A 22,708-nucleotide genomic window follows, 5' to 3' on the forward strand; every position below is an offset into this window, starting at 1 on the left:
TATTTTCACATTACTCCTTTCATATCTTGTTTCTTGTTCTTATAGAAATATCAAAATCATATGCTACCATTACCAGCAGCACATGCTTATGCAAAAACTATTATTTAAAAAAACCTCCTAGTTTATTTTAACATTTTAAATGGGATTGATCTTACAATAGGAGTAGGTACCAAAGGGTTAGGAGTAAATATAATTAAAACACATCAGCCTGAATCAGTCAATTAATTCAGGCTCAAAGCTATAATTAAAAAATAAATACATCTATAATCTGTATGTCCTTAATCTATGTAATATTACATTTTAAAGTAATATATGACCATATACTTTATATGAATTTATGTATTTTATATAAATTTATAATATAATTTGCTTCTATAAAACACTTGTACCTAGGACCATTTTACAATATATCAAATATTAAAATAAATTTTAAATTTTAAGAAAATGCTTGGTTTTTTTATTGAATTTACCTTCTCTTCCCTTTACTAGGTGTTGTATTCCCTATATACGACAATTTACATCCTCAAACTACACACACACACACCAGATTCCATTAAGTTTTTAGCACTGTGAAAGAGAAGAAATCTACACACAGCCTCTCCCCAGGGTTATGCAAAAACAATTCTGAATCCTAATTCAAGAAAAAATTAAACTGCTCTATGTGCAACAACTTCATCCTTTGTTATCCTCTAAGTCTTGACACATAAGGTGATGAGTAGGTCCCTAATCACCACACTTCAGCCCTCCTGAGAATACCTCATGGAGTTCATGTTGTTCTGTAACTCAGAAATCTTGGAAGGGAACAGAATACAGGAACAATCACCCTACTTATCATAGAGTGTCTTAAGCATTTTCTTCTTTTTCTTGAACCACTAGTTAATTTTGAGCTATGCTTGACAATTCGAGCCTAAGCAAGAAATCTGCAACTCTGTGAAAAGTGCCAATCAGTACTACTCCATGTCCATATATGGCCAAATAAATGGACTGTGATCCAGCACAGGGTGAATGGCCAACTTAACTGTCAGTCCAATTGTCAATCTGGTCAGCTGGTCCAAGAAACATCTAGCTAGAAACAATGGACTGTTCACAGGAAAATACGTTGAATAGTTCTATTATGTCCTACTTAAGTTTCATAAATATTTTTCAATATATAAGAACATAAAAATACAGTAATTCTTTATATTTATTGATGATAGAAAAACAGGATTGAGTTGCATTATTTCTGCTCACAAATAGGATCCTGAAAAGTTGAGAACATGATAGGGTAGAACTATTCTCTCCTCCTTGAAATGATGTAATAAAAGAGTAAAAATATTTGCTGGACTAGTATTTTAAAAGGAAGCACAGGGCTTCCCTGGTGGCACAGAGGTTGGGAGTCTGCCTGCCGATGCAGGGGACACGGGTTCGTGCCCCGGTCCGGGAAGATCCCACATACCGTGGAGCGGCTGGGCCCAGGAGCCATGGCCGCTGAGCCTGTGCATCTGGAGCCTGTGCTCCGCAATGGGAGAGGCCACAACAGTGAGAGGCCCAGGCACCTCAAAAAGAAAACAAAAAAAAAGTAGTCAAAAATGTAAGTCTAGACAGTTACTTGCTACTGATTTTCAATCAAGATGGTGCAGGTGACAAATGAAATGCAATAGGGAAACCAAGTATTTGCTCTTAATTAAGTTAATAAATAATATCAAAAATTCAGATGTGTGCTAGTCTTCACCATAATACTTATCCACGGGTCTGGGTTCAAGTTGACTTGTACTTGGTTATGCTGTGATCAATAGCTATAGCCACTTCGTTTCAAAACCAAATAAATGTTGACTCTCTACTTTTTTTTTTTTTTTTTTTTTTTTTTTTTTTGCGGTATGCGGGCCTCTCACTGTTGTGGTCCCACCCGCTGCGGAGCACTGGCTCCGGACGCACAGGCTCAGTGGCCATAGCTCACGGGCCCAGCTGCTCCGCGGCATGTGGGATCTTCCCGGACCGGGGCACGAACCCGTGTCCCCTGCATCGGCAGGCGGACTCTCAACCACTGCGCCACCAGGGAAGCCCTGACTACATTTTTTGAGTAATTCCTTGACTACATTTTTTGAGTAATTCCTGGACTGCAGGTCTAGCAATAATATTGATTCTAGTGTAACAATTATTAGACTCCAATCCAATGTCATCAGTAAAAATAAGGCCATGAAAGGCAAGTACAACATTTTTCACTAACTTTCTAAAAAAAAAAATCACTTCTAAATAGCTGCTTCAATCATTTCTTCTGCTTGGCAAGCAGCGGGGATTTTCTAAAACTTTTTAGTGCTCACAGTGGCCCACACATTTGGACAAGTTTACCTTCTTATCCTTTGTGGTCCACTTGCAAGAGTGAAAAGAATTAGGGGAGCAAATATACTTTACCTCAATCAGAATTCTAGGTGCAATCCTCAGGAGACTTTTATAACAACCAATTTTCTGTAGCCAAATCAGTCACAAGCCATACGCAGGATTGTTTATGCAAGATGGGTTCACCATAGGTGGGACAACTTCTGATGAAAAAACCATTAGGGTAACTAGCATGCTGTCAGCATCATTGGGGACCTGGCAGATTCAGGTAAGGCTAGTTCCTTCCCAAATATATCATAATCAGAGGACTGTTGTATCCAAACTATAAAGTGTTTCAGCTTAAATCCCTGAATATCACTTATGTCAAAGGCCTAATTAAGACTCAAAACATGCACAATTGATGAACTACATATAAATTTATAAAACAGTAAATAGTTAACAAAGATCCTCTTATGTTGTAAACTTGAAATTTTTGTAAAAAATACTGTGTCTAAAATAGTTAACAACCAAGTATCATAGGTACAGCAATAATAAAATAATGATTCTAATTTAACAATTCTTAGACTCCAATCTTAATTTTTCTAGCTACAAATGCCATTACATTTTTTACTTAAATTATTTTTTATAATACACAGCTATAACTAGTTATAGACTTGATATAGGAATAGCTATTCTAAATTTATAAAATCTTTAGACAAAAGAATTATAAAACTATCAAACAATATCAAATTTTGCATCAATAATTTAATAGGTTGTGTTATTTTACTAAAATTGAACAATTATTTTCAGTGTATATATGATACATATTGTTATGATGAAGATTCTAAGTTTAAAATACATATATCTACTTTTTTATTGTGTGAAAATACACATAACATAAAATTTACCATTGTAGCCATTAAGTGTACTGTTCTGTGACATTAAGTATGTTCACATTTTTATGCAATCATCACCACCATCCATCTCCAGAACTTTTTCATTTTCCCAAACTGAAACTCTCTATCCATTAAATACCAACTCCCCATCTTATCTTCCTGTCAGCCCCTGGCAACCACAATTCTACTTTCCGACTCTAAGAATTTTACTACTCTAGGTATCATATATAAGTGGAATCATATAGTATTTGTCCTTTTGTGACTGGCTTATTTCACTCAGCAAAATGTCCACACAATTCATCTATGTTGTATCATGTGTCAGAATTTTCTTCCACTTTAAGACCAAATAATATTCCATTGTATGTATGTATTACATTTTACTTATCCATTCATCTGTAGATGGACACTTGTATTGTTTCCACCTTTTGGTTCTTGTGAATAACACTTCTATGAACACATGTGTACACATATCTGTTTGAATGCCAGCTTTAATTTCTTTGGGATATATACCCACTAGTGAAATTGCTAGATCATATGGTAATTCTATATTTAATTTTTTGAGTAATTGCATGCTATTTCCCATAGCAGCTGCACCATTTTACATTCTTACCAGCAATCAAGTTACATTTTTGATCCTACTCCTTTTTAGTAGTGCCCTGATCTTGAAGCCCAACTGTCTAGTTTGGACGGACCATCTTTGAGGCTAATAAAAATAATCTCAAAAATTATGCTGATAATGGTAGTCCTCATAAGTCCTTGGTTTTAATGGATGAAGATGTCTCCTTACAGCCCTGTTAGCATTCTATTACTGTTGCTTCTAACTTCTCCCTACTTTGAGCTCTTTGCATTAGCATATATGTGTATTAATGTAACAAAAAGAGAAAGGCACTTCTCTGTGTCTACTCAGGAAAACAAGTCTTATTTTTTGTCATCTTGAATTCATTTGCAAAAGGTTCACTATTTCTCTTCTCTAGTAACCAACCCTTGTGTGCTTCTTGTGCCGTGTCCCAGGACTGAGTTTCCTTTGGGTGCAATCTCAGATTTGCTGGGCCTCTCAGGGCTGTTAGTGATGTGCCAGGTCACACTCCTGAGACAGGGGAATTCTGCCCTGGTCCTGGACCAGTAAGCTCACTGCTCCTGTCTTCTTCTCCTGGGCTCTGCAGGTGGTCACAACTTCCTCTACCATTACTACTTCATCTTCACCATCACATCTTCCCCATCACCCTTGATACTTAGATTCCTGCCAGTTTCTAGACTCTCATGCTCTCCATTGTTTGAGGCAGAAAGAAATAACTTCTGAGCACCATTCTGCTAAGAAAAATACCACCCATCCAATTCATTCTGATCTATTCTAATTCACCCCCTTTTTAAAAAGAGTAATTCAGGATATAGCTAGAAGAAAATCTAGCAGAAGATGGGTGTACTTATTATTTTTTATAAGAGGATTTTTATTCTTCGATATAGTGGAAGAAGTGAAAGAAAAAAATAAAACACTTAAAATATCTCTACATAAAAAATTGCTACAACTTGGGTGGATCTGGAGACATTATGCTAAGTGAAATAAGCCAGAAACAGAAAGACAAATACTGTATTATCTCACCTATATATGGAATATAAAATATTTAAACTCACAGAAGCAGAGAGTTGAATGGTGGTTGCCAGGGACTGGGCTTGGGGTTGGCGGGGGTTGGGCAAATGGAGAAGTGATGGTCAAAGGATACAAAGTTTCAGTTACACAAGATAAATAGTTCTGGATATCCACTATATAGCATAATGCCTATAGCTAATTGTATTATATACTTAAAGTATGCTAAGAGGGTAGGTCTATGGTAAGTGCTCTTACCACTAAATAAATAAATAAGATAATAAAAAAGGGTGTGAGTGGAAATAAATGGGAGGTGATGAATATGTTTATAGCATTGATAGCAGTGATGGTTTCACATGTATATACTTATCCCCAAACTCATGGAGCTGCATACCTTAAATATGTACAGATTTCTACAAGTCAGTCATACCTCAATACATTTTTTTTTTTTAAACGAAAGCATGTGACCTAGAAAGAAATGCATCGGGCTTCCCTGGTGGCGCAGTGGTTGAGAGTCTGCCTGACGATGCAGGGGATACGGGTTCGTATCCCGGTCCAGGAAGATCCCACATGCTGCGGAGCGGCTGGGCCCGTGAGCCATGGCCGCGGAGCCTGCGCGTCCGGAGCTTGTGCTCCGCAACGGGAGAGGCCACAACAGTGAGAGGCCCGCGTACCAATAAAAAGAAAGTAATGCATCAAAATATTATCAGTAATTAAAGAGAGTATTGGGATAATCAAGTGATTTGTTTTTCACAGATATATTTGTGTTTTCCTCCCCAAATAATTATACATTACTCTCATTATCAGTAAAAACAAAATAGTTAATTAAAATAATATCAGTGATTTAAACAAAATGCATAGTAGTGGAAAGACTGAGTGCCTTGGAAGAATATCCTTTGGAGCATGGATCTTGTGTTCCACCACAAACTAGCCACATGCACTTGGTAAATTAAATAAGCTCTCTGAACCTCCGTTTAGTCACCTGAAAATCAGGTGTAATACTCTTACCTTGAAGGGTTGATATAAGGACTATGAATCAACATAAATATGAAGCACCAAAATGTGGTATATAGTAAGTGCTCACCCCATGAGAGCCAATATTACATCTTGCAAAGTTTTTACCTTTTAATCATCTTTTTCCCAGCCTCTGGAGAGCAAGAGACACCATGTTTAATACACTAAAGCTACAGCTGGCATTATCTAACTCAGCAGCAAATCCGTTTAAACACCTTTAACACTCACAAGTTTCCCCACCCTACCTGTCTGCTTTCACTAATGATCCCCAGCACTCGGAGACCTGCCTTTTATTCCTCCTATGAGGCTCTGGCACCAACACAAAGACTGGTTATGCTTCTCCCGTTCTGTCTTCCACTTGCACCACTTTGTTCAGAGTACTGTAATAACATATCAGAACGTAAATTTGTGCTAGCCCAGGTAAACTTTGTTATCCTGCGACACATTCTTGCTAAGCCATTAAATGCTCTAGAGTAAATCCTCCTGCTCTGCAGTTTAAGAGGGGGTCATGCAGAGTTGTGGAAACAATTACATTCCTGCTCCCTGCTTCCCTCTACGGAAAAGGATGGACAAAGGACACACAAGAGGCCTGGTTACTGAAACGAGTCACTTTTCCGTTAATTGCAGCTTAATCAGCATGGTAGTCTTAGTGCTAATGAACATTAGTCCAACCAGATTTCAGCTGGAAGCAACCTAGAGAACTTCTCCAAGGTAATCATTTTATAGATGAGAAAATTCAAGTCCAAAGAATGAATGAACCCCTGGGACATAGTTGGCACTGATTATAAGCTTGGTAAATGAATTAACTTTTATGTCAGAGAGTTAGATTGTGGGACAAAAAGTGCTAGCTAATATATTTTAAGGGATGACTATTGTTCCATACTATTCTACGAGCTTTACGTGGGTTAGCCTTGGGGAACCTTACCACAACACATTTTACAAATGAGGAAACTGAGGTTTAGAACATTTGGTGATTCAACCAAGGCCCCAAAGCCCTTAAGGGGTGGAGGTGGACTTTGCTCCCCAAAAATATGTCCACAGGTCACATACTCTTAATAAATAGGCTATGGTCTTCTTCAGATTAGGGCTCCAGTCATGCATTTCTATTTTTAAAGTATCTCTTAAGTCCCTCCATTTCTCTCCACCATTAATATTACTTAAGTTCAGCCACCATCCTCTCTCACTTCTGTTCCTGAAGCAGCCTCCTAACTAGTTTTCTTATCTGCAGTCTTCTCCCTCTATTATTCTTTTCAGAACTATCAGACTCACCCTTCTGAAAGACAATTTAATCATACCATTCTCCATGGTTTAAGCCTTGCAATGAATCCTCATTATCCTTGGTATATAATTCAGTTTATCAATGGCTCATAGGACCCTTCATATTCATTTCCCCCTTGAAACTCATAGGCTTATAATATTGAATTTCTTTCACTTGCTACAAAGCAATACTCTCCTTAACCTCTGTTCTAATCTACCCTTTGCCCTTGCTGGCTGACATCTATTGATTACAGGTTGCAGCTTAAACTTACTTGGGAAAGCATCCACTCAACCTCTTCCAAGTCCTGCTTAGATGCCTATTCTTTGTATGTGCTTCTCTAACAAAGAAAAACCCCAATCATGCCATATTGAAGATTATTGTTGAGTTGCCTTTTTCTCCCATTAAATTATTTACCAAGGCAACAATCAAACTAAATTTGCCTTTTCATCATTGGATTCCATTTATCTAGGAAATTTTTTAACCTCTCTGTACTTCAGATACCTCAACTAAAATGAGGATGATGAATGATACCTACTTCACTGAGTTAAGTGAGAAAAGACATGTAAAATATGTAGTGCCTGACACATAATAATGAATGGCAATATAAAATTTCAATATATAGACACTTTGTGATATTTCATTAGGAAGGCAGGACAACTATATTAAATATCAGCTAAAATGGTGTCTGATATATTTTAAATGAAATACAAATTTGATTTTGAACAGTGGCAAGTTAAAGAAATGCTAAGGGAAAGGGTGAAGATGAGAGAGAGCAAAGGGGAAAGGCAAAGTAGGCTTTGAGGAAAAGCAGGGATTTGAAGAAGCTGGCCTTCTTGTGAGCCTGCAGGTCCTAGCATCATCCTGTGCAAAGGCCCTGTGGCCAGGGGAGCCCAATTCAGCTTCCTGAGGGAAGGAGGAATCTACCGCGGTGGAATAAGAAGTTCATAGGGCATATTATTCCAGTATGGAATATTCTATACTATTTAGGAAACTCCCATTTAAATTCTGGGAAAAAAATTCACCTTGTCTGCTTGCTAAATCTTGCATTTTTCTTAAAAAGAAACAAGACATTTATTTCACAACAAAAAAAATGAAAGACAAACTTTACCAAAAATGTCTAAGCTGACCATTTTAAACTCATTAACACTAAAGTAGAACTAGTCTATCAGCAAGGTGTTCGGCAGTTGTTAGATTCTTCCCATTTTCATTTCTAGAGGCAGATAGAGAGCAGGACAACTTTAGTTACATCAAAAGTTTAAGTATGGGCTTCCCTGGTGGCACAGTGGTTGAGAGTCTGCCTGCCAATGCAGGGGACATGAGTTCGTGTCCCGGTCCGGGAGGATCCCACGTGCCACGGAGCGCTGGGCCCATGAGCCATGGTCACTGGGCATGCGCGTCCGGAGCCTGTGCTCCGCAGCGGGAGAGGCCACGGCAGTGAGAGGCCCGCGTACCACAAAAAAAAAAAAAAAAAAAAAAAAAGTTGAAGTATGCAGCTAAGTCTGTGTCTAGTGTGAGAGTAAGAAGAGTGGCAACAACAATCAACACAAGGTATAATTCAAAGATTCCTAAACTTAGCTCAATTTAGGGCAGTGGATAGTGGGAGTGAATAGAAATTGTGTATAAAGGTGCTTTGTCTTATAAAACTTTGAACTCAAAAAGCTCTGCTTCATATATTTTAGGGACATGTGTAATTAATTGTTTAGTGTGGAATCTCAGTTCCTATGGGAGTTCTTAATCTTGTGGTTGTGTACATAGGAAGCTGCCCTCCAAGAAGCTAGCAACTCAACAACAGAAACTATAGTGGGCTAAATGAAAGAGGGGCTCCATACACTTGAAAACCCATGCTTTTGTATGGGCCAGACCACCTCCCCTCCAGAATAAATCATGGGTAGAGAATGTGGTTCCCTTAAAAAGAGAAAACTGCACCACAGTAAGGTTCTCCAGTGTAATAAACCAAACACTTAGAAGGCTTTCACTATATATATATATATATAGATACACACACTGTGTGGATGTATGTATGTGTGTGTGTGTGTGTACATACACACATACATTATATATACATATAAAATGAAATAAATTACAATTTTTTTCCATGCATGGCCAGCAAACTAAGAAACAAAGTTCTTATGGTAAAGTATTTTGACTTTGGAGTATTAACCACTTGACAGACAGCATGCTAAGCACTGCCTATGCATCCTCATGTATCCTCATAACAACGTTGACTGACAGTCACTGTTATTCTTATTTTACTATGTGGAAATTGAGGTTCATAGAGGTTAACTAAATAGCCCAAGGTGACACAGCAGTACTTGGCAGAACCAGAATCCAAGCCCTGCCCAAACCTCCTAGGCTTAAAGATGAGGTTATAGACCCAAACCACAGTACAGATGATCCTCATTTAGTCTCCAAGTGAATTACTACCATTACAGAAGCACCTGACTTGGAATATATGCAAACACAAGCAAAGGCAAGTAAAGGCCCTGGATGATACAGCTTCAACTCCAAAGGGAAAAACAAAGGCAAGGTTTAACTACCCAGAAAGCACCCCAAACTATAAAGAATGTTCTTCCCTTTTAAAGCCACCCTCACGATGTCAGGCTGTCAAGCATTTCCTTGCTGGAAGATATTACATGACTTTGCAGAGGATCCCAGTGCTTCTACTTCCCTCACACTCAACAACCCCGTGCCCTCAGCCTCCTATTTGCTTTCTCTTTAAGAAAATGCCCTCCAGACCCAAACATAATATTAAACAAAAATAAATTTTTATTTCATTAAAACATCACTTCAGGCCAGAACAGGATTCTTACAGCTTAATCTTGTTTTCATGTCAAACATCTTAGTTGAAAAACAATTTACAGTCATTGATTTCCCCAAATTCCCACTCCCAAAACATATCCCAAATATTTATCTCCCAAGAAGTTCTGTATTAGCAGGTTAAGTTATTTCAGATACATTGAATTATGATCTCTCAGGCATTTAAAATAATGTAAGCAATAACTAAAAATACAACCGTCAAATTGTCCAAAGAGAACTTAATAGCCCTATTTTCCCTAAATTTTAAAACAGTGAATGAAAAGAAACAAACATTTGAATATCAAATCAAGATGATATTCTTCAGAGACAAATGTGAAAATAGGAAGTTGATTTCCCTGTAAAATTAAGAAGTCATACAGCATGTTGTGGTACATCTCAGACTTTAAAGTGCATGTGACATACATATAGGATCTTCTTACATTTGAGATTCCATTCCAGTAGGTCTGGAGTAGGACTGAGATTCTGCATATCTAACAAACTCCTGGTTGATACTGCTGCGGCTGGTCTAGGTAACCAACTTCAAAGAGCATGGTATTTGAGTGGCTCTTGAGTTAAATAACCTGAGCTTGTATCTGGGTTGCAACTTAACTACCTTGTGATCTTAGGTGCATTATTTAACCCTCTGCCTACTCAAAGTTGTCTGTTAAGCAGGGCTAATCAGAATGTTGTTATATAAGGCAATGTATGTGAAACATTTATCACTGTGTTTGGCAAATAAGAGATAATTAGAAGAAGGAGCAGGAGGAGGAGGGGAATTAGTGACGAATTAACGTGTTTTCTTTTAATGTGGCTGTTTAGTAGGTGCAGAGGGACAAGTCCTCAGCCTTATGGAAATAATGGAATTGTGTGTGTGTGCTCCCTGTTTCACAACTATTTCAGTAAATATGCATATATATTCACTATTTCACAATTATATAATTATACATATATAATATATAGCTTTAGTGTCAATTCACATATTTACTTAGCCTCTCTCCAAAAAGAAAAGAATAAAATGATGAACACCCCTCAGGATCTAAAAAGCAGATATAAATGGGTCATTGAGTGTAAGCTTCTTGACTAAGCTCAGGATCTAAAGACTCAGTCAAAAGCCAGAAGATTCAGGGAAGCCTTGAGCTCATGAAACTGCTAACACAGGACTAACTCGGCTACTGAAAGACTACTGAGAGATTCCGAAGGCCACTTGGAGCTAATTTCCCAGCCAGAGGAATTTCTGTTCAGCTAGGGATGATAAAAAATTTTTCAGGAGGAATAAAAATTAACTTGACTAGTAGGAAGAGAAAACAGCATGAGCAAAGATCGTGTGATAAAATGGAGTGTGGTGGGAAAGAATCATTGGAAAAAGGTAACCATTCTGGGAGAGCAAAGAGCAAGAGTCTACGTGGCATGAAACGAGGGTAGATACTGGGGCAGTGCCAGATCATGTCTGACCTGGAGTCCATAGAAGGAGCTTTGTGTTGCTTTTATGAACATTAATACGTTTAAAGCAAGCACTGACATGATCAGATTTCAAAATATCACACTAGCTTCAGTATGATGTAAGGTCTGGAATGAGGCCAGAGCTGATACTGACCAGTTAGAAAACTATGAAAATCATAGAAGACAATGATGGTAGAGTGAGAGAGGGGGATGGTGAGGCATAGGCACTGGAAATCATTAAAGGATTATTAACAGTGAATCAAGAAGGTGGGGCTTCCCTGGTGGCGCAGTGGTTGAGAGTCCGCCTGCCGATGCAGGGGACACGGGTTCGTGCCCCGGTCTGGGAAGATCCCACATACCGCAGAGCAGCTGGGCCCGTGAGCCATGGCCGCTGAGCCTGCACGTCCGGAGCCTGTGCTCTGCGGCAGGAGACACCACAACAGTGAGAGGCCAGCGTACCGCCAAAAAAAAAAAAAAAAAAAAAAAAAAAAGAAGAAGAAGAAGGTAAGGTTGTCACTTTAGAAATATGTATGATAAATTAAAGTTGGCAAGTCCAAAGTAAGGTCAGTTTAAAGATTATGACAAAAGGACAAGAAGAAGATATGAAGATATGCCCTAAGATTGAGGGGTTGGAGAGGAGAGAATGGATTTAAGCAATACTTAGAAATTAGAATCCCTTTTTTAATCACATGTCTGATGGTCCCCCAGCAGTCGGTGACATCATAAGTAAGGGAAGGATACAGATAAGGAGAAAGTGGTTTGAAAGGCTAGGTCAGAGGTTCATGACTTGCAACGCGGCTTAGCTGAGATACTTAATACACTTAACCATTCAACAGCCTAATGTATGTCTTCCTTCAATTCTTCCACCTTTTTGCTAATAAAATTTCAGAGTTTCAGTAGCTCTCAGAGCAACACTGTAAGTCAAATAACATCATCCAAGTATAATTTCCCAAACATTTTTATGAAAGGGAATTATGTTCTGACCAAGAGGTTGATATGCAATGATTTAAAAGCCAGACCTTGAATGTCATATTTAATCAACTGTAGCTTGGTGTGTGAGTACCCTGTATGAATGAAAAACATTTTATCAAGAGGCAGTGTCTGAGTCTGTAAACCGCACTGAACCTCCAGAGTAACGCTACTCAACACAGGGTTTAACCATCTGAAACCTGAAACCAGAGAATCAAATCTTATGAACTGAAACACATAGGGAGTCAACAGGTCAATGTAGTGTCTCGCTATTCACTATAATGGCACTAAGTGATCACACGGATGAACTGGCAGAGCAATGTTCATGTGAATCACTGTTGTAACATCATCCTGCGTTCGATTTCAGTTTGAACTATCTATGAAAGAGCTAGAGGAGACACCTGGCAATGCCCCTAAAGTAGGCTCTTTGACTTAGGAGCAGATAATGCCAAGATGAGTGTGTATTTATCTTTATCGCAGAGAGCTGGGTGACAGTGCAGCCTGGGAAAGTTCCAGGGACATAGCTCACCCTTGATGATGAAGAGATCAGTAGTTTAAGGGAAAGAACATAGGCTTTAGAAGCTGGACTATTATAAACCTAGTTTTGCCCTAAAGTACTGCAATTTCTTGCTTTGCGAGCTTGGGAAAGAGAGCTGAATCACACTTTCACCTGTGAAATAATAATGACTGATTTCTACCACATATGAAGACTAAAGAGCCAATATACAAAAAGCACATGGAAAAGTGACACACTTGTCACATATAGGTGCTCTTAAATGTATGTTTTTCCCCTCATTTTTCGACGAGTGCTTCAAGACTTTGGTGTACATAAGAAGCCCCCACGGTGCTTGTAATACTGTAGGTTCCTAGTTTCTACTTGCCAGTAATTCCAACTCATAGGTCTAGAGTAGTACTCAGAAATATATATTCCTAAGTACACCAGTGACTGACACAGTTGATACCTGGACTGACTACATGTTGAGAGAGTGTTATAAGAAAGCTGAGACAGTTTTTCAGGGACACAAAGGGGCAATCCTGGAACAACTACGAGAAAAGCACTGAGTTCTGACTCAAAATACACTACAAAAAAGGACTCAAGTTTCTTTGAGTGGGTCCAAAATCTCCATAGGAAAAAAGGTGTTCCTTACCTGGGGCCAAATGCAGGATATTCCTCAGAGACAAATGTCACTGACATTGAAGATCATTCTGCAAAGTAACCTCAAATTTAAGACAAAACCATAAGTGATCGTCCTAAGACCAAGGATGTTTGACTTTAAAAGGTTAACTCTCAGGGCTTCCCTGACAGTCCAATGATTAAGACTTCGCCTTCTAATGCAGGGTGTGTGGGTTCCATCGCTGGTCAGGGAGCTAAGATCCCACATGCCTTGTGGCCAAAAAAAACCCAAAACATGAAACAGAAGCAATATTGTAACAAATTCAATAAAGACTTTAAAAAATTGGTCCACATCAAAAAAAACCTTTAAAAAAAGGTTAAGCTCAGTGAGCTCAGTGAGTTCACTTATTTAAGCTCAGTGAATGAGTTTTTAGGAAAAATATGAATCAAATATTTTAGTTTTAGGACATATATTTTCCTATGCAAATTCATCATTTTCTGTGTTTTTTTCCCCTTGCTTTGCTATCTCAGAATCCCTAAGGAGCAAAGTCAGTTTCTTCTTATTACCCCCTCACTTAACATTTCCTTTGCTCGGTGCTGTACACAGAGCTCTCACATTAAGAATAATGAGTCAGTCAATCCTCTCCATATAGGATGTAGTATTTTATACTGTGTGCAAACACAGCAGCAAGTACAACGATATTCTACCTGATTTCCAAAAACTGTTCCTCTCCCTAAGCAAGCTCCATTCATTTAACTCGGCAGCCAACTTCCTCCTCCAGCAGCGGTTAGTGAGTGACCCAACTATTCTCATTCCCAGGTACCTTTCCATTCATCTAATAGCCTTGCTCTTCAAGATGTGTGAATGTATTAAATCACTCAGTGCTGGGCGGTGGTATATCACAGCTCTGCACGCCTAACTTCCACTGAAGCCGCTGACAAGAAAATCTCATGAAAGGAGATCACTCAATATAATAATCTTGTTCCAGATATGATTTGGGGGAGAGCCAGAGACCATAAAAAAGGGAGAAAAGTAGGAGAGGAAGAAGATATCAGGCAGCATGAATCAAAAATGAAAAAAAAAGGAACAGTTTAGGCCCCTTCTTTTATTTATTTTATTTATTTATTCATTTATTTTTTTTGCGGTATGCGGGCCTCTCACTGTTGTGGCCTCTCCGTTGCGGAGCACAGGCTCCGGACGCGCAGGCTCAGCGGCCATGGCTCACGGGCTTAGTTGCTCCGCGGCATGTGGGATCTTCCCGGACCAGGGCACGAACCCGCGTCCCCTGCATCGGCAGGCGGATTCTCAACCACTGCGCCACCAGGGAAGCCCAAGGCCCCTTCTTTTTAAATAGCTTTGGAATATGAGAGAATGAGAAAAGATTTCCCCCAAATCACAATACTTTGGGAACAAAACTAAACTGGGCTTTGTAAATAAGAATTTAAGACTTAGGAGAAAAATAGTTTAAAAGTTGCTAATCATTACTTTCAAATGCTCAAAAAAAAAAAACCCAAAAAACTTCAACATCTCTCTATATTTAGGTCTTTTTAGAGCCCCAGAGAGAAATCAAGGAACTGGTAATCAGCACTTTTAAGATTAAATTCTAAGTGCCCCCAGACAATCAGAAAATGGAACTTTCTTCTCTTCAAAGGTGTATGTAGTATGTGACTTGACTGAATGCAATCAGGTAGAGAACATAAAGGACCTGATTCTGAGTTAAAACCAAATTTCAGAGGTACAGGGGAAAAGGAGGACCCCAGAAAATGGGAGAGACAAAATCATCAGTCTATCTCTCACAAGATTTTAAGACACATATTTTTTTTCCATATCTACAGTCTTTGTAGCTGCAAGAAAGGCAAATTAATTAAGGAATAGTTTGTTTTAGGAAAACTATCAATGAAAGATTTCACTTCCTATAGATACTTATTTCTTATATAATACACTCTGTGCTAAAATATATTGCTATACAGGTCTCCTCAGTCACATTTATTGCCTAAAATAAGGTTCACCTATCTTCTGGTTTCCATAGAAAAGCCTCTAACGTGCCCAGATTTTAATCATTAAGAAACTTTTCTTATGAAGGAGAAAATAAACCACTTGAAAGTTTTTCATGTATTTCCCCTTGAAATATTTCTGAAAGACTTTGAATGAAATATAATATTCATTTAGCAAAAATTCATGGAGTAGCAACTGTTCCAGCCTCTCTGCTTTCCCAGTTTGAGGCTGCTTCATTGTGAAGACTGGCTGTGCAGTCTGACACCATCAACGCATCCAGCCATGCTCCCTAAAGCTGAGGTAGCCCTCCCCGCAGAATGCCTCTTCTTACACTCCCTGGGCACACCCTCCTGGTCAGAAGGCACGATTGCAAGTGGAATGCACATGTTAGATTCAGTTTCCGATTATCACTGGCCTAAGCGTCACATCTACCCCCACCACGAGGACTATCGGGTCACTTGGCCCACACTGTGGGTATATTTCATCACCAGTCCCAGGAGAATATATAATGGGTCTATATTTTGAGTTCTCACATGCTGAACTCTCCAGTACTTTGCTACTTATTTCACTGTGATCTTGTGAACGAGATATGGTAACAAGGCCAGCTAAGTATAGGCCCACCTCACTCTGTCCATCCAGTGTGTGATAATTTAGCTTCTACTGTCCCTGTGCCAAAGACCATGTGTGGTCCTAAATTTTCATGATAACATTAAATACCAGCTTAAGCCACAAGACTACTCACAACCTGTAACACCCATCCCTCTTGCCCAGCCTCTTCTCCTGCCCCTCCAACAAAAAAATATGTATAAGCCTGTTGCTGCAGTCCTATTCTACCAATTAGAGTCGTGCAAATGAGGCTTGTGGTTCCATATCTCTGTACCTTTGAAAGTTTTTCTCTCTTTTCGTAAAGGTAACTCCAGCATATCCCTCAAAACTCTACCCAGGCGTAGAATCTCCTGGAAGCTTTCCCAGGTCCCTCCTTCCCAAATCTCTCTCACCTCTGTGCCCCAAAGCTCTGCTGTGCACAAGTCTATAGTAACCTCTTCACTGTTCATTTATTGGTCTGTCACCCTCAAACAATTTGACTCCTTGATTTATTAGCATGTTGCCATTTTAGGAGTTCTTTCTACATCTGCTTCCATGCTAAGTACCCAGACCTCTGGTGAAGCATTTAATTCTTAAAATTCAGAGATAAAATTGTTTTCTCCATTCCTCAAAAGGGAAAGCAGTCTCCGGGGGGAAAAAAAACCGATTTGCTCAAGGCTAAACAACTAGAAAACAATGGAGCAAAGATTGGAACCTCCAAAGATTTCAGTCTTTGCCAGTTTCCATTACTAGTCTTCTATCATTGATGACAGTAGCAATGTTCAGCCCTTGTTAAGTGCTGAATAGATACTTACTGATAAGAATGAGTGAATGACACTGTTGATTAAACATAGTTGATTAGATTAGGAAAGGTACTTTACCACAGCTGTGCCAATCAGATTCTCTCTCCCAAGTATTTACAGTTGGACTACATTCATGTTATGTTAACCTCCAAAGTACTATCCTGGAGAACTTATTCAGTGACAAACTGGGTACCTAGCTCACAATCTCTCTCTCCTTCAAAACCTGCCATCATTCTGGGGAAACTGGATACCCTATCCGACATGCTGGCATCTCACTTTCCCGAAGCCTCCAACAGACATTTCCACAGACCTCTACTCTTATCTTGATCCCCTGACCCTTAGAACTGACCCTAGTCTGCAGGGATGACCCCAGGAAGTCAGGTTAAGAGTATGTAACACATTTCTTGGACACTGTTGATTAGATTAGGAAAGATATTAGACCAGAATTGTGCCAATCAGATTCTCTCTCCCAAGAATATAGAATTGGACTGGTTAACTCTATAAAAAAACAAACTGTATAGAAAACAAACTCCGGAACTGAGAAGTGGCCTCATTTGTTCATGTACATGTCAAGCAGTGAAATCTAGTGTAGAGAGAGAATATTGAAGCAGATACATAAGCAGAAGCAAAAAAGATACAGAATATCACTTGAATTATTAATATTTTATACTTACTTTTACAGCATGGCTTAGTTCCAAGACACCCTTGGGTTTGTTCCATGAACTATCAGTGTACATATAATATCTCACAAATTTTCTTTATTGTTTTGCTTGAGTTACTTGGAGAGTTTTAACTAAGATACTTCTTCATGTCCAGGTACCTTCTCCATCACTTTTCTTTAGCCACATAGACCTGGGATGCACCCCAAATAGCTTTACTATTACAGAACTAAACTTGGGTCTGCATGCCTGTGTGTAGTAAAGCCCATCTACTGACACTGGGTGTGGTAAAGGAAAGTGCAGCATTTATTATAAGGTGCCAGACAAGGAGTCCAGGCCAACTAATGCTCAAAAAACACCGAAACTCCCCAGTGGATTTTAGGAAAGCATTTTTCAAGGCAAGATGAGAGAGGGGAGTTGAGCTTATGCACAGTTCTCTGCTTGGTTAATGGTGAGGTAACAGGGTGGTGTCACAGGGGTTAATATTATCAATCCTCAGGCTCCAGTACTTCCGGGGGGCTATGTGCTCATGGCCATCATATAGTTAACTTCTTCCATTTGATCGGGGTTTTAACATCTGTAAAACAACTCAGAAAATATGCATCAGGCACTGTTATCTAGATAGTTCAAGGAGGAACTAAAGATTCTGTGGCTGCCGTATGGCTGATCTACTGTTTCAATTCTTACCAGTTTTCCTGGCCCAACTACTACTTTTGTCACTACATGTTCATGTCCTTTCAGTCACTAATTCTTAAGCCAGGTTTTTGTGACTCAGGGGGGGCCTGGGAGACTACAGGTTTTCTACAAACGACAGACAGGGTGAGGACATGGTGGGAGGAGTCTGTTCCTGGAAGGCCCCGTAGGGTCCTGCTCGGTTACATTATTTCCAACATCATTAAGGTCAATATCCCCCTTCTGACTAAAAATTTAGGTTTTCCAACTTGCTTTGCCAGCTAATTTCTCTACCTGTTCATCAACCCTATCTAATTCTCTAGCCCATTGGGGCCTCAACCTTCTTCCCTTCCAAAAGTATCCCATTGTGTGTTCACCTCCCTTCCTATTCAGTTTAAATGTCATGGTCTTTCACTACTACCCCTTGTCAATAGACTTCATTTCCTTGCCACTTTGACCTTCTCTAGGATCATCTAAAACCCAAACATCTTCACACCAACCATAGCAACCAACTTGGATGAATCCAATTATCATGCCTTTTTCTATACCTGTACTTGGATAGCTAATATATTTATACATTATATATATATGCTAATATACATTATATATATATGTGTGTGTATGTATATACATGTATATATATATATATATATGCTTCTAAGCCAAGCACTGTTTCAAGTGTTTGCTTACAAAAACTCATGTAATATATGAGGTAAGTACTATTATTTGTATTTTACAGATAAATAAACTGAGGCACAAAAGGAAAAGTCACTTCCCAAGGTCACACAACTAGTAAGAGGCAGAGCCAGAATTCAAATCCACGCAGGTCTGGGTTCTATAAAATGTGTTCTTATTTCATCCTTCTTCACATAAAAATATATAAAAAATATATAAACCCCATTTTATAGAAATTCTCTCTCTGTGCCACCAAGAAGTTGAAATGTAGGTATGCACCCCCATTCTTTCTTTTCTTCCATCCCTCCTATTAGAATATTCCCTCTCTTTATGTCTGGATTTCCATTCCCTATACCCCATCTTCTCTGAAATCTTACTCTGTTTATTATACTTTCTCTGTTCTGTTTCTAGATCCTAACAGTCTAATTTCTAAGGAATTTCCTATTTTTTATATTCCAAACATTCTGTTATTCATTTTGCTATTATATTTTTAACAACCAAGAGATACTTCTTGGTCCTGATATTTCTTTCTTAGTTTAATCTTTTTCTTGTTTAAGGCACACAAAACTTTTCTTATCTCTCAAAGGACATTAATTATAGTATTTTGAAGTTTACTTTGTTTTCTCCATTGTCTTTGTGGCATCCATGATTCTTTCACCTCTTTGTTTATTTTGATCTGTCTTTCATGACTGAGGTTTTGAAAGGATGCTGTTTCTTCTTTGGCTATAGATTCATTCTTAAAGCACTGATGACCTAATAGAATCACTGTGTTTGGGGGAAGAGCTTTCCAATATTAACTTCTGTACAGAAAGATCTAAACATTCTGCTTGGGGACTCCAAAATATATCTGGGTTGGTTCAAGTTTGACATCTGTTATGGGCTGAACTGCAGTCGTCCCAAATTCATATGCTGGAGTCCTAACCCCCAGTACTTCAGAATATGAACTTAATTGGAAATAGGGTTGTTGCAGATGTAATTAGGATAAGGTCATACTGGAGTAGGTTGGGTCCCTAATGCAATATGACTGATGTCCTTATGAAAGGGAAATTTGGACACAGAGAACATACACACACACACACACACACACACACACACACACACACACACACACACACCATTATGTGAAGATTAAGGCAGAGATTGGGGTCATGCTATAAAATTGAAGGAATTCCAAAGATTGCAGGCAAGCCACCAAAAGCTAGGAGAGAGGCATGGAACAGATTTTTTTCTCACAGACCTCAGAAGGAACCAACCCTGATGACACCATGATCTCAGATTTCTATTCTCCAAACTGTAAGACCATAAAATTATGTTGTTTAAGCCACTCAGTTTTTGGTACTTTGTTGTGGAAGCCATAGCAAACACCTCTAATTGCGCTTTAGGAGAGTTTATTTCTGGCTTCTGCCATTTAAGGAGCAGGGTGATAAATACCACCTGGGATGCCCACTTTTCAGTATGCAAACTTTCAATTCCTCTGTTTGTAGTCCTGCAATTCACCACCTACACACCCTAACACACACACACACACACACACACACACACACACACACACACACACACACACACACTCATCCTGTTGTGTCCGGTGTCCTGAAACTTTTTGATTTAATTTCTTCAGAGAAAAAGTCCTCTGGATAGCTATGGGGTGGGGGGTTGCAGGGGGTGGTTTCTTCTGACTTTGATGACTGGGGCAGTGGATCAACAACTCAAGTGCTCCATACGCAGATCTTCAAGATTCCCCTCTTTTCTTCCTATGCTTGCTATTTGCTTTCTGTGGTAAATGGTTTCTCTAAGACGTGAAACTCTATGAAGAGTTTTGAGTCATTTAGAGGTACTGAAAATTCAGCAATATTGGTATCTCCTTCTGCAATAGCCTAGTTTCTAAATTTCTATGCTTCATAAATGACTGATCATTTCTCTGTTTTGTGGTTTTCAAAAGCATGTGGCATACTCACTGTCATCGTTGTGGATACATATCTCTCTTAATCCTTTTATCCTCATTTTAACTGGTTTTCTAGGAGTGTGGAGGTAAGCATGTGTGAACAATTTATCTTCTCTCAACAAAACTCAATCAGCCTTAAAATATGTTCCTAAATTTGTACATCTTTTAATTCCATATTTCCCCTTAACTACTATTCTGTCAGCCCCCTCCACAAACTTTGAATTATTTATACTCTTTATCTCTATTTCGTTACCTCTCCCTCCATCCTCACACATCTCATCTAAGCTTCTACTCCTTCACCAGCTCCATTAAAAGTACCCATATAATGTCCCTTAAGATTTCGATGTCATTCAGTTAACTTCTGATCAGCACTGATTAGATGGACATCCCCTACTTCTTGTCATATTCTCTCTCTTTGCCTCTCATGACACTTTATCCTCATAACTTGCCTTCTATCTTCAAGGCTATGCATTTTCAGCGTTCTTTGTTAGCTGAGTCTTGTCAACCTGAAGTTTAAATGTTGGACTTCCCCAGGTGTTTCTCTGAGGCACATTTCTCTCGCAGGCTACTCTCTGCATGATGATTCATGCTACTCCCATGGCTCCACTTATTGTGCATTCCCTTGTGATTCTTAGATGTACTTCTCCATCTCAGACTGAGTCTGGGACCCACAAACCCTTATATTCTACTACCTATTTGACATCTCCTTGCAGATTTCTTATAGGCATTTCAAACTAAATATTTAAGTTTTAAAAAGGTAATAGGGACTGCCCTGGTGGTAGAGTGGTTAAGAATACTCCTGCCAATGCAGGGGACACAGGTTTGAGCCCTGGTCAGGGAGGATCCCACGTGCCATGGAGCAACTAAGCCCACGTGCCACAACTGCTGAGCCTGCACTCTAGAACCGTGAGCCACAACTACTGAGCCCATGTGCCACAACTACTGAGGACCGCGCACCTAGAGCCTGTGCTCCGCAACAAGAGAAGCCACCGCAATGAGAAGCCCGTGCACCACAACGATGAGTAGCCCCCTCTCACCGCAACTAGAGAAAGCTTGTGCACAGCAACGAAGACCCAATGCAGCCAAAAATAAATAAATAAATAAATAAAATTTATATATTAAAAAGGGTAATATACCAAGACCACGATACAAGACACAGAAAAGCAGGAGTGTGTAAAGGAAATGTCATAGTAATAACCAGAATTGTAGAGGAATTAGTAGTGCCTGTTTCCTCAAGGAAAACAGAATAGAGCACTAGAACGATGGATTTATAAATCAAGGTATTGTTAAGATCTGGTAAGAATCAACACTTGGAAAAAATAGGTATTAGGTGAGATAAATTTTGAAAGAAGAATGAGAGGTTCAGCAAAACTGTGGTTTTGCTAGTGTAGAGGCATTTAGTGAGGGTCTTTGGGCACTCTAGAGGAGTGAGTCTGGGACCCACTCTGGGAGGTCAAGTCAGGGAGGTCAAGTGATGGCACATGTGATGAAGGAGCCAGACATGAGCCTTTTTCTGTCCTCACAATCTGTCCTGATGTTCATCCTGATTACAGATTTAATTATTAGTATGTTATTCATGTATAAAACATTTATATTTTCAAATCTTTCATTCAGTGTTGTCAACCATCTCTCAAGCTACAGCCACACAGGGGCACAGACAAGACTCAGTTTGACTATATACCTTGTATTCCTTAGTTCAGCCCCACCACCTAGATCCCCACAACTCATGAAAGAAAGCCCCGTCCTCCGTGTAAGGGATGAAGATGGAGAGGAAGGTCAGTGGAAGGCGTGACCTCTGTGATGCCTGAGGAACTGCTTCTTCTTCCTCTTAGGGATTCTTAGTTTTCCTCACCAGAGAGATAGTGCAAACTTTCCAGAAAAATATTGTTAACGAACCAAACTTGAATCTGCTTGATTGATGCTAGGCAAAGCCAATCTAGTGACACCAGGCTGTGGTGGAGGAAAGTACAGCATTTATTGCTAGGTGCTCAACATGGGCCAAGCAAGGA

The sequence above is a fragment of the Kogia breviceps genome, chromosome 12, assembly GCF_026419965.1.
Source record: "Kogia breviceps isolate mKogBre1 chromosome 12, mKogBre1 haplotype 1, whole genome shotgun sequence".
In the NCBI taxonomy this organism is placed as follows: domain Eukaryota; kingdom Metazoa; phylum Chordata; class Mammalia; order Artiodactyla; family Physeteridae; genus Kogia; species Kogia breviceps.